General features: G+C 28.6%; 1 long non-coding RNA gene across 1 annotated transcript; it reads right to left on the bottom strand.

Moving 5' to 3' along the window:
* Positions 1-1506: 1506 nt before the first annotated feature.
* On the bottom strand, positions 1507-2685 carry LOC108454594 (uncharacterized). The gene is made up of 2 exons (XR_001866743.2): positions 2354-2685; positions 1507-1905 (listed from the first exon to the last, which is right to left on the bottom strand). It is a non-coding gene; the product is annotated as an uncharacterized LOC108454594 (long non-coding RNA).
* Between the last annotated feature and the right edge of the window lie 14446 nt (positions 2686-17131).

The raw sequence follows: 17131 nt of genomic DNA, 5'->3' as shown, positions 1-17131 counted from the left end.
GGTCACATGGCCGTATAGCTAAGCCATGTGAGCATTCGAAATATGGACACATGGCCGTGTCCTAGCTCGTGTTTGTGCCCGTGTAACTCTCTGACTTGGGTCACACGGCCAAGCCACACGCCCGTGTGCTAAGCTGTGTGAGCATACTGACTTGTGCAATTTAAAAGATACAAGGGACACACGCCCGTGTCTCTACTTGTATGGACGAAAATAGGCAAATTTTCAAGCCACATTTCTCACCCAACTTGCAATCAACCTAACTCAACATTTTTGGACATCAACAAGCCACAACAAGGCATTCAAAACAAGCCAAAATCAAGTCTTAAACATGAAATATCACCACATACAACCAATATGCCCTTAGGCGCCTCGAATGACTACTTAAAGACATGTCAAGAAGTATCTCAATTTACCTAAATGACCAAATTCATGTATGCATATTCAAACCACATCAAACATGATAAGATCACTTATATATATGCATCAAAATATACTGAACACAAGCCATATAAGTGGTTAATCTCAACAAAACAATTATATGCCAACATTGGCCAAATTAACCTATGCATGCCATTATAACCGAATTAATTTACTAAAAGTACCAAAAGAGTCGATAGATAGTGTGAAATAACTCCGACCAGCTTCCAATCTGTACGAGCTTCCGAATTACTATAAAACATGGAAAATAACAAAGAGTAAGCATTTAAGCTTAGTAAGTTCGTATAACACGGAATTTAACTTACCATATATCCATACAATAGGTAAGTAAAAATAGCATATCTCAACCAATTTGGCCAAAAGCCTAAACACACGATCACCAACATATTAGCCATGAAAATCACATATAAGATCTAACACACATGGTTGAATTCATCAAATAATCACATTTCATGTTTTTCATATAAATTCCAATAATAGTTCATATTGAACTCATATAATCTCGTAACAGAACTTTGCTCGTTGAACCATTTAGAATATCGTTGGATACAAGTTTAGTACACACGAGGTGTACTGAACTGTAATCCATCAATTCATATACATGTATGCTCATACGAGCTGTAAACAGGAAGCTCATGTGAGCTGAATAATGTGAAGCTCATAAGAGCTGAAATCGGTGACCCTAATAACATGTCATGTTCTACGGATTTCTAAGGTTCAAATGGGGCTCGGTAATTGTTGAATATACAACAGATATTTATTCATTGTAATTGTACAATTTACAAAAAAATAATTTAATTTAACACATATAAATATACAATTTAGTTACACGAACTTACCTCAACGAGTTTATGTAGATACGAAGGCAACTAATTTGATATTTTTCCTTTGCCTCGATCTAACTCCGTACTAGGTCTAACCGAATCTATACGAATGAATTTAACTCAATTCAATATAATTCATATTCAATTTAGTCCAACACATATTTTTGGCAAAATTACTATTTTACCCCTATACTTTAAATTCATTGCAATTTAGTACCAAGGTCGGAAAATAAAATTCATACAATTTAATTATTACTCAAGCCTAGTCAAATTTTTATACATATTTGTAGACAACCAATTTCGCCCGGGCCCATTAGAATAAAAAAATAGAATTTAAAAACCAAAAATAAAACAAAAATAAAAAAACAACCCAAAATCAAAAGTCCAATGTCTAGTTACAAATATTTGGGCCAAAAGTAACTTAAACCCAAAATCCATTAATATAAACTTAACCCAGTTACATAAATTTTGACCAAATCCCAAAACCTAATTCTAATAAACCCATACCCTAAATCTAGCCCAAACCCGAAAGAGCCCAAAAAGAATTCCAGCAGTCAAGAATTTCAGAAGCTCCTGGAATGTACTGGAAGGGCACCAGAGGAACGACTTCTCACGTGAGATCCCCAGGTCATCTTCTCCGTACCTACAAAAGAATACACCAGAAGGAGCCAGTAACAGATTTCACAGCAAATGACAGTAGGAAAATAGGATTTTTAAGTTTTTATTTATTTTAAAAATTTGGCTATAAAAGCCAGTGATGTAATCCACAAATTTTTACGGATACTGTACGCATACTACACATTCACACTAGATATTAAAAAATCAAGCCAAAAAAGTTTTGAAAGGTGATTTTCCAGATTTTTTTTCCTTTATTTTCCTTTAATTAGTTTGCGAATTAGGTACAAATACATGAAGAGGAACCCTCGATACCGACGATAGCCCAAAACATACATGCGTAGATGTGGGCGAGGATCGAGCAATACTAAAATTTTGTTTAAATCTTTGGAATTTATCTCCTTTTTTTTTTTGAAAGAATATCATAAGATTCACATATTTTTTTAAGAAAAAAGAGGAAAAGGGAGTGGGGTTACCGGATTTCCAGAATTGCGGCCTCCATGGGTAAGATCCGGCCATTATCCGCACCGTTAGCCATCAAACTGATGAAGGTTAGTGGCTGCGCGATGAAAGGAGCCTTCACAGAGCAAGGCTGTTGTTTTTCATCTGTGTTTTGGAAAGAAAATGAATGAAAGAAGGGGATTTTAGTATTAAAATCAAAACGGCGCCGTTTACACCCATGGAAGTCCGAGCGTTGGCCCGATAAAGGAGTCGGATCTACGCCCTTTTTGTTTGAATGGGTAAATTGAGCGCTGGATCCCTCCTTTCGCGTGGCGCCTCTAATTGTGCCCTATGTGTCCTCTTTGTTTTTTGTAATTTGGCCCTATAATTTCTATTTTTTTTATCTTGGTCTGTAATGCAGTACTGGGTTTTTGAGCTTGGGAAAATTTACAATTTAAGTCCCTGTATATTTATGCGTGTTGTGCATTGATCCATTTTATGGTCACTTTATTTACGAATTATCCTTCTTATCTTGCTGCATTTTTAATTAGGTTTTATATTTGTACAATCAGTTAATTTAAAATACATTTAATATGTGTATGCTTTAACCCATGTTAATAATTTTGTTTGTTACATTTGTAAAATTATTTTTAGATTGTTTTTTTGACATTATGTATCCTATTTCTTTAAATATTTTATATATATTTATATACATTCTTTTTAGTTTTTTATAATAACTATTATTTTGCATGTTGTAAAATTCTTTTTATATTACATTGTTTTAATACCTTATTAATAAGTGTTGTCAACATATTTATATACATAAATTATTTAAAATATTTCTTGACTTATGTTTCATTTACATGTCTTTATATACATATGATACTTGTTTTGGAAATCCGTCTTTGCATTCATAAAATTGTTTTTTAAAATGTGTCTCCATATTATGTTATCCAAGTATGTTATTTAATATTTCTTCTAAATATTTTTACGTAAACTGATATATATAATTTATATGATAATATAATTTCACATGTATTTATTTTTATATGAATGTTTTAAATAGAAAATCTATTATGTGTACTATACCTTGCCATGTATTATTATTTCTTCATATTTAATGCATTCTGTAAGTTATCATCAAGCATATGTTTAGCACTTATATTTAACTTGCATACATTATCAAAGCAATATTATTTTTTTATACATATAATTTGTAGCAAATTTGTATATAATTGTTTTTTTATGTTATTTATTATATATATAATTTATGCTAATTTTAAGTTAATTTTATAATTCATATTTTTTTATTCTATATTATTTTAATATTCAACTATTTTAAAATATCTTCACATGTATATAACACATATTAAAATTGTTTTTGTTATAATACATGTTATTATTTTCATATAACTTTATGTAAATATTTTTCTATGTATATATCCTCTTTTTATTTATGTGTATAATATATTTATTTTAAGGACCATATTTTAAATCATATAATTTATTTATTGTATACACTCTCATATTTTATTATCCTTATACATGTTTTATTTATATATGTTTCATCAATCCAAATTAATTTATTACATGTAAAATTATGTTATATATTATTTGTTTTAAAATTTCCTTTATAAATATAGCTTTATGAATGTACATCACTAAATTTACGTATTTTGTAAATATAGTTTTTACCTTTTGTGTATATGATTATTTTATTTCTTTATATATTTAGTTACATGTATAATTTTTATTTTTATTTTTTTATTTATGTACATTATTAATGTCATGCTATCTTTTACAAATAATTATTTCCAAATTTGTTTATATATACATGCTTTATAAATTTGCTATGTACATTATATCTTATCATGTGTTGTATTTGTCTTTTATATTTTATATATTTTAAGTTATCATGCACATTGTAAATCTCTAAATGAAATTGTGTTTAAAGTATTTTGTATATTATTCGATTCAAATGTTTTATTCTATAATATTATTTTAAATAAATCTCTAGTTTTTTATATACAAGTTTGTCAACTTATAGTATATGTTAATTAATTCGTCAATTTTAAAATGTCCTAAACTATACTAAGTTCTAATTCCATTGCATTTTGTACATATTTTATGGATAATTTTATATTATGTCATGTGAATTATTATTGTATATCATTTTATTGATTGCTCATCATCCATGATTAAGAATTTGTCACATTTTACTTAGAATAGTTGTACATAATTATGGATATGTTAATTATGATTTGTTGTGTCCTATTATTTCATGTTCGTAAATTCTTTCTCATGCAAACATTTTGATACAATTCCTTAAGCATTCCATTTTAAAATGGATAAACACTTTTTGAGCAAATTTCCAATTTTCTTTATCATTCAAAAATTCTGAAATAAGGCAATATCCAATATGTGGGGAATTCGGAAAATCATGCTCAATCGTATTGGGTATGATTTTTCGGTGAATCAAAAATTTGGATAACCTTTTTATAATTTTAGTGTACGAGTTTTCAAAATTTAAAAATCAATCGTATTTTTAAAGGTATAAAGGATCGTATCCAATCGTATTGGGTATGATACTGCATATATTTGAAACGAGAGATTTTTCACCGCTAATTTGAGCTATTCAAACATTTTAAAAAAAATCATACTTCGGAAAATCTTTTCTTTAAAAAACTTTTGATATAAGGACAGCATCAAATCAATTTGGTACCAATTTTTGGGCGTAATGAGGGTGCTAACCCTTTCTTATGCGTAACCGACTCCCGAACCCCTTTTTTTTATTTTACATGAACCAAATTTATTTTTCATTGAATAAAGTGTTTTAGTAGGTGGTCCAATCACACCTAAATCAAGAGATTGGTGGCGACTCCACATTTTTGTTTTCAAAAGTCGATCCCCATTGTTTTCCAAATAAAAAGGGTTTCGAAAATATTAATAGCAGCCCACATAATTCACAATTTCATAATTTTTACCATAAATTTATCATCTTTTCAATTTAATTCCTAATTGATAATTTCATCAAAATTCTCTTTATAAAAGTTGTTTACCTAACAACAACCTTTCATTTTCTATTATGAAACTTCAAAATTCAAGCATACTCGTCAATGAAAAAACCCTAATACTTTAATAATTTTGCAAATTAATCCCCGAGATAGCTAAATTAAGTTATTACGATCTCAGAAAAATAGAAATGATTAAAAACAGGATAAAAATACATACCTAATTGAGTAAAATAAGCTTGCTAATTTCAAGCTTCCATGGCTAGGTTTACTCTCTTTTTTTGTGGTAGATGATGATAATAGATGATATTTGTTTATTTTATTAATTTATTAAAACTTTAATCACAAATTTCTAAAATTAACCTTAATATTTCATTAAATTTTCAATGATGACTATTCATATTTATCCACTAACCACTTTAATGGTCTATTTACTATATAAGGACCTCCAGTTTAAAATTCTATAGCTATTTAATATTTTAGCTATTAGAACTCAACTTTTGCACTTAATGCAATTTAGTCCTTTTTATCAAATTAGGCATGTAAACGGTAAAATTTCTTAACGAAATTTTTATACGGTATTTCTATCATTCTTAGACCATATAATAATAAAAATAATTTTTTTCGACTTCAAATTTGTAGTCCCGAAACCACTGTTCCGATTTCACTGAAAACAAGCTGTTACATAAATTTTGTCTTGATTATCTACAAATAGGAATTATGTGTTAAATTTTTTACACACATTACTGTACATCGTTAGTCTCTCAAAAAAGTAGTGAAAGTTAATAAAAGTTTTTATTCTATGATTTGGTTTGTGTTGTTTGAGCCCACATGTTAAGCAATTTGTGGTTTGAGAATAACGAAAAAAGTTGTTTAGTAGAAAGCTAAGATTGGCTTTAAATAAGCACAAGTATAATTTCGATTAAGTTTGTCAAAACCATTTTTTCGAAAAACGGGATCGACGAAAATGAAAGAACGGGAGTCGCCACCAATCCTTTTTGGTGAGGTGTGATCGGGTCACCTCGTAAAAGTGCTTGTTTTTAATAAATGTTTTGATTTATTTAAAAAAAGATTTTGGTCCACGAAATTCAGAAAAATGGGTTCAGGAGTCGATTACGCACGAGGAAGGATTAGCACCCTCGTCACTCCAAAAAATTGGTACCTAGTTGATTAATTAGTGTCTTAGTGTCGAAAATTGAAAACTTGAAAGACTTTGAAATACAATCCCTCTTTTGTAAAAAAACACTCAAATGTTAAAGACCTTCTCGTCTCAAAGTGATAAAATGTCACATTCAGTAAGTTAGGACACGACATCTCGAACTTTTGAGAATGAGCTTGCCTTTTACTTAAAATTCGTGTATTTTAACTTTTTGAAAGGGTATTCGATTATTTAGAGTAAACGAGAAAAATTGAAACCCAGTAAGTTAGGGCATGATATCTCGAACTTCCAAATACCGAATATTGCCTTTGTTTGCAAAAATCTCGTCTCGAGGTAACAAGATGTCATATCCAGTAAGTTAGGATACAACACCTCGTATCTCCGAGAATAAGTATTTTATTCAAAACTTGTGTTGCGATTTAAAAAGAATATGCCGTTTATTTAGGTTAAACGAGAAAAATCGAAACCCAGTAAGTTAGGGCACAATTTTCTCAAATTTCTAAATATGAAGCTTTGCCTTTATAAAAGAATCAATTTTGGGTTGGGTAAAGGTTAATATAACATAAATTTGTAATAAAATGAGATAAAGAATGCATAAAAAAATATAAATTTCGGTATTGACAGGCATAACAGAATAAACATAAACGCGAGTGTGAACGATAACGATAAAAGTAAAAATAGAACAAAATAAAACAAATAAGTTAAAATAAGAGAGAAACAATGAATAAGCTAAAGGTATTTGAAAAAAAAAAAAACTAGTTGTGAATGAATAAGGATTATGTGAAACCATTAAAAAAGATAGTAATAAATAAAATGATATGAAAAATATAACAATAGTGAAATAATTATATTAATACCTAAATATAAATATAGATATAATACTTAAAATATAATAGTGAAAATATAAATAGATAAGAAATATAAGTACTAAGAAAATCTATATAGATGAAAATATAATAGTAATAATAATACGATAGTAATAATGATAATAAAATTAGCAATAACAATAATATGTTAAATAAAAAAGTGATAGTGACGATAATTTAAAATTTTTAATAATAATAATAATAATAATAATAATAGTAACAATAGCAATAATAATAATATATTGATAATAAATAAAAGGAATAAAAATAATAGTAATAAAAATATTAACAATAGTAATAATAACGATAATATAAATACTAATATATACATAATAATAATAATAATAATAATAATAATAATAATAATAATAATAATAACAATACATTAATATATGTTAATATCAATAATATTAGTAAGTAAAAAAGGGGAATAATAATAGTATAGTAAAAATAATAATAATATGTTAATAAGAATAATAGTAGTAGTTGTAGACATTCAATTTTGCTCGGCCCATTTCAGTATTTAAAATAATAAACCCCCCCCAAAAAAATGAAGTCCAAGTTCAGTCCAGAATTACAAATATAATTTGGCCCGATCGGAATGGCCCATTACTTGAAAAGATTTAAGGTCTATCTACAAGCTTGACTCATATGGAAATATAATCTTCAATGATATGTAATCTTAGATATGATACAATCTTAAATATGATTGCAATCTTAGATATGATACAATCTTAGATATGATTGCAATCTTAGATATGATACAATCTTAAATATGATTGCAATCTTAGATATGATATACAATCTTAGAAGATATGATTTTGTAATCTTGGATATTTAATTTGTAGATATCCTTTAATCTTAACCGTTGATGTAATTGATTTGTACTGTTGGATTTGGGGAAGCTCAACTATAAATAGAGGCCTCTCCCTTCATTGTAAAACACTTGAGTTTTAGGAAGCAATAAGAATTCTTGAAGAGCATTCACTCAAATTTCTCTCCCTCTTGCGTTCTTACTCTCTGTGGTTTGTTCTTATTTTATTCTTCGTCTATCTTAGTTTTTCAACTCTTTTTATTTTAATTTCTTCATTTTTCAAATATGTATATTTTTCCTATCTTTTATACATTTGATTATGTATTTTATATATCATAATATTTAACCTTTTATATAGTTTATTTTCGAATATATATTTTCTATGCATGTATATATATTATATAATCATTTCATTATAAATATAAATTATTTTACATATTTGATATTTTATACATTATTTTCTAAACCAATATATTTTATATTTTTATATAATTATTATTCTTATAAATATATTTTTATTATATATTATATTTTAAATTTATTATTAAATATCACATTTTTTATATGCTCATTCTATTTATCAATTGTTTATATTATACATATATTTTAAAACTTATGTTTTTTATTATTATACAATATTTGTTTTTACTTTAGCATTAATGTATTATTGTTATGTTATGTATTTCATATGTTATGTAATATCTTAGACTTTTATAATTTACTTTCAAATGCATATTTTTATATATGTACATTGATATATTGTATTATATGCATCATTTTATTTATTAATCCATTCATGTGTACATTAAATTATTGGATTTTATATTTTATGAAGATTCTATTTATCCATTTGCTATGCATGTCATCTATTTTTACTCATACATATTTTACACATTAATATTTACCGTGTTTTTATGTTATTTAATGTTTTATTTATGATATATTGTATATAATTAGTGCATTTATTATGCTTTCTTTTGGTATATTCCTATTTGCTTAGCATTATTATTTTTATTATTATATTTTACCTCTATATAGTGATTGCATTTATATAAAGTGTTATAATACTTTATAATATACGCTATTTGAATATCTATGTTTCAGTAATATAGAATTGTCACTTTAAAAGGTCATTTAAAACAATATTTAAAAGTTTTATAAAAATAAAAAGGCAATGCTTAGTATTTGAAAGCTTGAGAAAAGTAGTGCCCTAACTTATTGGGTTGCAACTTTTCTCGTTGAGTTCGAATAGTCAAGTACCCTTTTAAGTTTTAAGATTTTCAAAATATGAGCAACTGTCTTGGAATTTCAAAGCGTTGTGTCCTAACTTATTGGATGTGGCGATTTGTCGTTTCGAGATAGGGATTTCCAAAAGGTTAACTTAGTGTCAATGTTTTGATACGAGTGAACCCAAATTTTTAAAATCAAAGTATTTTAAAGAGGATTATATATTAAAATTTTTTAAATTTCCGACATTAAAGACATTTGATAATCAATTAGGTACCAATTTTTAGGCGTTACGAGGGTGCTAATCCTTCCTCGTACGTAACCGACTCCCGAACCCATTCTTTTATTTCGTGGACCAAAACTAATGATTTTAAAACAAAATGTTTTAAAGGTGATCCAATCACACCTAAAAAGATTGGTGGCGACTCCCGTTTTCGTTTTTTAAAATCGATTCCCATTTTCCAAAACTCGATTTGAAAATGGTTTCGACAGTAGTAATAATAACAATAGTAAGAATAATAATGATAATATAACAAATATAGTAATATAATCAATAAAATATAATAGTAATGAAAATAATGCTAACCGTAATAATAATAATAATAATAATAATAATAATAATAATAATAATAAAAGTAATAATAATAATACATTAAGTTACAATAATAAAGTAATAATAGCGATAATGATAACATATTAGATAATAATAGTAAAATAATAATTAATAATAATAGGTTAAATTGATTAGTTTGATTAAAATATTGAAAATAACAAAAAAAAGGACTAAATTGAGCCTAAATTAAAAGTTCGGGGCAAATTTGGAATAAAATACAAAGAAAAGGACCAATTTGGGCACGCAGATAACAAGGGAGGACCAAAATGGGCAATATCCCATCCTCCCAAAACGCACAGCACCAAGAGGGACCAAAATGAAATAAAAATAAAATTTTTGGGCGAAATTAAAAATAACGAAAGATTTAATTATAAAACTATAAAAAAGCGGAAGGGCCAAATGCGAAATAACCCCTTTATCGAAAACACGCGAATCCCCTGAGGTGAGTCGGGTCAACGCGCTGGTCGCATCAAAACGACGTCGTTTTGGCATTAAAGGGTGCTGACCAAAACGGCGTTGTTTTGATCAGCTATTTCAAACAGATTTTTTTTTTAAACTTTCATTCTTTAATTTGTTTTTTTTTAAAAAAAAACTTCCTTTCTCTTTTTTTTCTCTGCAGGTTCACATGGCCCGATCAGCGCTCCGGCGGCCCGCCACTGTCCTCCACCGCGTCTCCGCCGCCAGCGACCGCCGTGTAAGGGTGTCGGAGGTAAAAAATTCCTCTCTTTTTTTGCGTTTTGAGGTGTTTGTCTTTCTCCTCTTTATATTATGTATGGATGCATATAAAATCGAAAGAGATTCGAAAGTAAAAAGAAATGAAAATAAAAATCACCTTTGGCTTTTCGATTTTGATTCTTGGTGTTTGGTTCACTGATTTGAGACTATCCCCCTGCTTTAATGTTGTTAAAGTCACTATTTTGCTCTCGTTTTTTAATAAAGATAGAGTGTTTTTTTTTATTAAAAATGCCGAATCTACAAAACGTTCTTGGCTTAGCTTTTTAAAGCCATTTTACATGCTTCTTTTTTTGTTTATTATTTACTGTCTTTTCTCCCTTTGTTGCAGTGCAAGTAGAGGTGGAGCAGGTGGCAGTGGTTGGTGGTGGCAGACCTAGGTGCGGCGCACCTAGGTGTTAGGGGGCTAGGGTTCTTTGTGTTTAGTTTAGGTGTTGGGCTTTTTGTAACACCCCCTAATCCCAAACCGTCGTCAGAATAGGGTTACAAAGCGTTACCGAACATATTGGTTAATTTACAAATAATTCATGAATAAACAACAAATATATTAAAATTAAATCATTAAGTCTCTTTTATGAACCCTCGAGGCCTAAATCACGTATTATAAATGAATAGGGACTTATTCAAGTACTCCGAATTTTTTTTTCGTAATATAATAATAATTATTTTTTTTAAAAAAAAAATTCAATATAACCCCTTTAGAAACATCTAACCTTCCCTGCAAATTTCAAATTTGCAACTAACTCAACACAACAACAACTCAACAAATACAATCTTCATCCAAATCACATTCGTCTCATAACAATATCACTAATCCTTATTTTATCTAACATTATATCCATTCATACTTTCAAGTAGTATTTAAACATCTTAATTAATTTCCATTCATATCATATATCAACTTATATTAACTTAACTAATATATTCATGAGTTGATACAAAACATAATCACATAAGCTCCTATACATGCCAGATAAACCATTTAAAGTATTTATAGGAAAATCTACGGAAAATCGAGATAGTGTGACTTGAGCGTGATGATCCGATCTTCTGACCCTTCCATTAATCTACAAAGAGCAATAAACATTACAAGTAAGCTAACTATAGCTTAGTAAGTTCGTCGGCTTAAACCATAAACCTTACCAATATTAGTTTCCAAAATTCAAATCATATGGACATTTCCAGTAAGTTACTTTCATCCTGTAAGTCATAATCTCATTTTAAAAATAATTTACTTAAATGAGCTAAAAAATAATGATAACATTATTTATATTTCTTTTTTCACACGTTACAATTACGACTTACTAACTTGTCAATTTAAGGAACGACTTACGGATTTGAGTATATCGTGATCTGAAGCCAGAAATCTAACTGAAGCACATAAGTGCTAAACGGAAGCCCGAAGGCTAACAGAAGCACATAAGTGCTAAACGGAAGCCCGAAGGCTAACTGAAGCTCACCAGAGCTGAACTGAAACCCTAAAAGGGTTAACTGAAACTCGAAAGCTCATAAGAGCTAAACAGAAAGCAAACACGAGAGTTCTCAACAAATGCTGAATCTCAGTTTACTTGGGTAATTTACCGTCAATTCATCTTTTTCACTGAACGATCATACTCATTTCCTGCGTTCCGTTCCTCCGAAATACTCAGTTCAATTTCGTAACTTTTGTACATGATTTAATTATTTTCAACAATTAACATACATAAATATTAATCACCAATCATAAAATAACATTGAAATTTAATAATTTAACCGTACGAACTTACCCGGAACAATTTGCAGTAGTTGTAGAGATTTTTGGAACTATTCCGAAATTTTCTCTTTTCCTCGTTTATCCTCGATTTCTTGATCTATAATATAAAATTTTTCACTTATCAGTATTGACTTCACATTCATTCTATTTCACATCCTTAATATTTATAACCCGCTTATAAGTAACATTATCTGCAATTTCATTATTTACCTATGTATATTCAATGTTGTCCATCTGTGTCATAGTCACTAAATTATTTTTATCTTGAGCTACAGAACTCCAAATTAGGATCCGCTAATTTTCCCTAAAACTAGACTCACATATCTTCTTATCATAAAATGTTCAGAATTTTTGGTTTAGCCAATAAGTACAGTTTATTCTTTAAAGTCACCCCTGTTCTGCTGTTTGATAGTTCCAACCCTTCTTCACTAAAAATTAATTATCTCCTTGTACGGAATTAGGATGATGTTCTAATTTATTTCTCTTGAAAATAAACTCATTCAAGATTATAGACATATAAATTTAAGCCCATAATTATTTTTATTCAATTTTTTATGATTTTTCAAAGTCAGAACAGGGGAACCCGAATTCATTCTGACCTTATCTCACAAAATTCATTATATCTCATGATTTACAAATCCTTTGCTTACATCGTTTCTTCTATGAGAAACTAGACTTAATAAGATTTAATTTCATATTTTTTTTCATCTTCTAATTCGATTTCTACAATTTATGGTGATTTTTTAAAGTTAGTCTACTGCTTCTGTCCAAAATTGTTTTAGTGCAAGCTGTTTATTACCATTTTTCCCCTAAACTTTTAATAAATAACAATTTCGTCCCTACTCAATTAGCCTCTCAATTGAGCTGATTTTTCTCAATTAATACTTTACCTAGACATTATAAGTTATTTCAAAACTATTAAAATTCAGAATTTCCACATAAAACCTTAACTTCAACTCTTTCACCATTAGCTCCCAAACATTTACTTTCCATTCAATTCTTTCAATAAAATCAGCATATAAACAATTTAAAGCTCTAATTCCATGCTAAATCATCATATACTTCCAGAACATATTCATAGAATCAAAAACTAATGAATTCAACAAGCGGACCTAGTTGTAAAAGTCATAAAAACACAAAAAATTCAAGAAATAATCAAGAATTGAACTTACTTGCAGTAAAAATATGAAAAACCAGCTTAAGAAAACCCTTCTATGGTATTTTTGTTGATGAGAATGCAGAAAAATAAAGAGAAATCTAGATAATTCCACTTTAGTCCTAGCTTTATTAAGTAAATTTTGCAATATTCCAAATTTGCCCTTAATTCATCAATTTTCCTGCTGATTTCAAGCCCCTTGCCGTCCAGCCCAAATAGACCTTGGGTGTATTTTCCTTTTAAACCCTCTTTCTTTTATCATTTAAGCTATTTAATTATTCCTCATAATTTTACATTTGTTACAATTTAGTCCTTTTTATTCTATTAACTATCGGAACTTTAAAATTTCTTGACGAAACTTTAATACTAACTTATTAACACTCCATAAATATTTATAAAAATATTTATGGCTCGTTTTAAAATTTTCAAACTCTCGATACCTCATTTTCGATTCTAATTTTTTTATATATTTATTTCTAGTACACTATTCGTTATTTCAAAAATTTTCCTAACTTCACATTTAACTTATATTCACTAAATTATTAATATTTTTCTACTCATTTTTCGAATTTAGTGATCTCAAATCACTGTTCCGACACCACTAAAAATTTAGGCTATTACACTTTTGGGTTGCTAGGGTTTTTTTAATTTTGGGCCATTAGTTTGGGTTTGATTTTAGTTGTTTGGGTGGTTTTGGGCTGATGTAATTGGGTTAGGATAGGTTGAAATTGGGTTGGGTTGGGCAAATTGGGCTTGTAACAAAATTTATTGCTATAAATAACACAATGACTCAGGTTCAAAGAAAAATTAGAACCTTTGCTATGCCTAATGATAATGTTTTCTAAATCGGTTTTTCCAACAATATGACACATCAAGATCATTGCTAAGGGTATATAATCCTTGGCTCTGATAAAAAAAAGTAAATCACACCATTAATCATTCGATTATAAGTAAATTTTTATTTTGAACACTTAATTAAAAAATGTTATAATTTGATGACCAATATTTAAGATTTTTTTTATCATTCGACCATTAGTCATAAGTAATTGTGGAGTACTATAATTCAGGATTAATGGCAAAAAAGAAAAAGAAAAGAAAAAGTCCTATAATTTGACTCTGTTGTGCTTGAGAAATATTCGTGTTTCAATGTTTCAATATATTTTGAGAGCAGTGAGTCAGAATTTCAAGGCAATTGGATGGAAGTACCCCCAACTTACACCCAATGGCTGAAGTTATCTCTTCAACATTGTACCTTGGACAATAATACCGTAGATCTTGGATTTGTTGAAGTTGAGTTTCAGACTTGAAATGACTTCAAAGCAGCGAAGCACCCTCCTAATGTTGAGCATTTGCATCTCACTTGCACCACAAAAAGGATCAGATTGTCAACATACTGTAGTTGCGAGATTATTAAGCTTTGTTGGCTGATAGGAACCCCTTTGAATAACCTAATGGAGATAGCCCTACATAAACAAAATGTTGAGTGCCTCAACAATGTTGAAAAACAAAAGGGACAATGGACAACCTCAAAGTACTTTGTGGGAGAACCATTAACAAGTATCGAGATCAAAGTAGTTGAAACACAATGTTGGTTAAATAGTCTAAAGTCATTGAGATTGGTTGCGCATTGATTTGACCATGAGTCAGGTTTAGGCAGGGCCAATGATAAATTTTAAGTCCATTTTTTTGGACTAGTTCGACCCAGAAAATGGACTTAAAACTTTTTTCCAAGCTTGATCCAGATAAAAAATGTTAAACCCATGCCCGTATTAAAATTTTTATGTTATTTTTTATATAAAAACAAATTTAAAAAATACAATACATCAAATACACTAAAAACATTAAAATAAATGTTTAAAATAATTGAAAATACATTAAAAAAGTCTTTTATACTTAAATAACATTAAAATAGTTGCATCTTAACAAGCAAATACCTCTAAAATAGTAGCAAAATTAATAATAAAATAAAAGCTATACAATATCTAAATAATAACAACAAAATAGTAGTAATATAATAGCAAAATGGCAGTAAAACAATATCAAAATGACAACACATAACTGTGAAAAAAAATTAAGCAAAATTGGGCTAGGCTTGGGACAAAAATTCTTACTTGAGGCCACAAAATTTAAGCAAAATTGGGCTAGGCTTGGGACAAAAATTCTTACTTGAGGCCACATTCATTTAGAAAATGAACATTATTTTTTTTTTTAAACTCATTGTTCGGCTTATATTTTTGTCCAAACTCTCCTACTTTTCGAACGGGCCTAAACAAATAAACCGACTGATGGTCAAATTTTTTGTGTACCACAATTTAGGAACAAATGAAGGTTCAAATTATTTCTCATTGGTTGGTGACGAATTTATACATATTTAATTTAACCTCAAGATGATGTTTACTACTCATCCCATGATTGTAAATGCATAATATTATTATCCAATAAGAATTACAATGTCAAATATATTATGTTATATTAACTGCAATTAATATAAATTATTTGTAAATTTTAATTTGAATATATATAATTTATATTTTAGATATTAAAATATAATTACTATAAGTTCAAAAATATAATATATATATATATACTTAATATAGATATTACAAAAGTACATTCTATGATAAATTAAAGTTAAAAATTTCACTTTTTTTTCTTGTCTTGACTTGTATAGAGTTATAATTAAAATTTTTGTCAAATATTTGCTTGGTACGAGTTTAAACTGTGTTCCCCATCCCCGCCCCTAATTTTGTATAAAAAAACTTCACTTTATTGTATAACTAAAGTATATTCTATATCCATTTTTAAGGTAGATGGAAACTAATCTTTTAAAGTTCGTAATTATCCTTTTCATCAACATTATTTTTAGTTATTTTAATTTTAAAAATGATTTCTCAAACTAAAAACTATAAACTAATGGCATTTGAGTCTAAAATTAACTTTTAAAGTATTTTTACCTTTAAAATGTCAGTATTTAGTTTTTTTTTATGGGTGTGAGAGATAGTTTTGACATTAAAAACGCTTTAAAAAAGCAATGGTCAAGAAAGCCATATAAAAGTGAAAAAACCCATGGGAGGGCTATTGTATGAAAACAATCAGGTTCACCGACCAAAAAATATGTTGATGAGTAGGTTATGAGACTTTTTCAACAAAATTGGACTCAAATGGTTGTTTGGCTAAGATAAAGGGATTGAGTTAGGTTTGGTTAAAAGCTGCAAGGGAAGGGGAAACGTGACAAAATGTTGAAACCTCAGACACATAAAGCCTGCCCTGGAAGGGCCAATGTCAAATGGAATAAGTCTTTTGGAAACCAGGGCATAGGTCCCCCAAGGACCATGCCCTGTCCTATAACATAAAATATATTCTTTTACCTTACACCCTCAACTCAACTCAACCACCGAATATCTGGTCCCAAACACCCCCATTTTCACTTCACTCCCTGTTGGAATCCTAGACCAGTCATGCCACGTCTCATTTTCTTTTTT

The sequence above is a fragment of the Gossypium arboreum genome, chromosome 9, assembly GCF_025698485.1.
Source record: "Gossypium arboreum isolate Shixiya-1 chromosome 9, ASM2569848v2, whole genome shotgun sequence".
Lineage (NCBI taxonomy): Eukaryota > Viridiplantae > Streptophyta > Magnoliopsida > Malvales > Malvaceae > Gossypium > Gossypium arboreum.
This window is presented reverse-complemented; position numbering and strand designations above follow the sequence as displayed.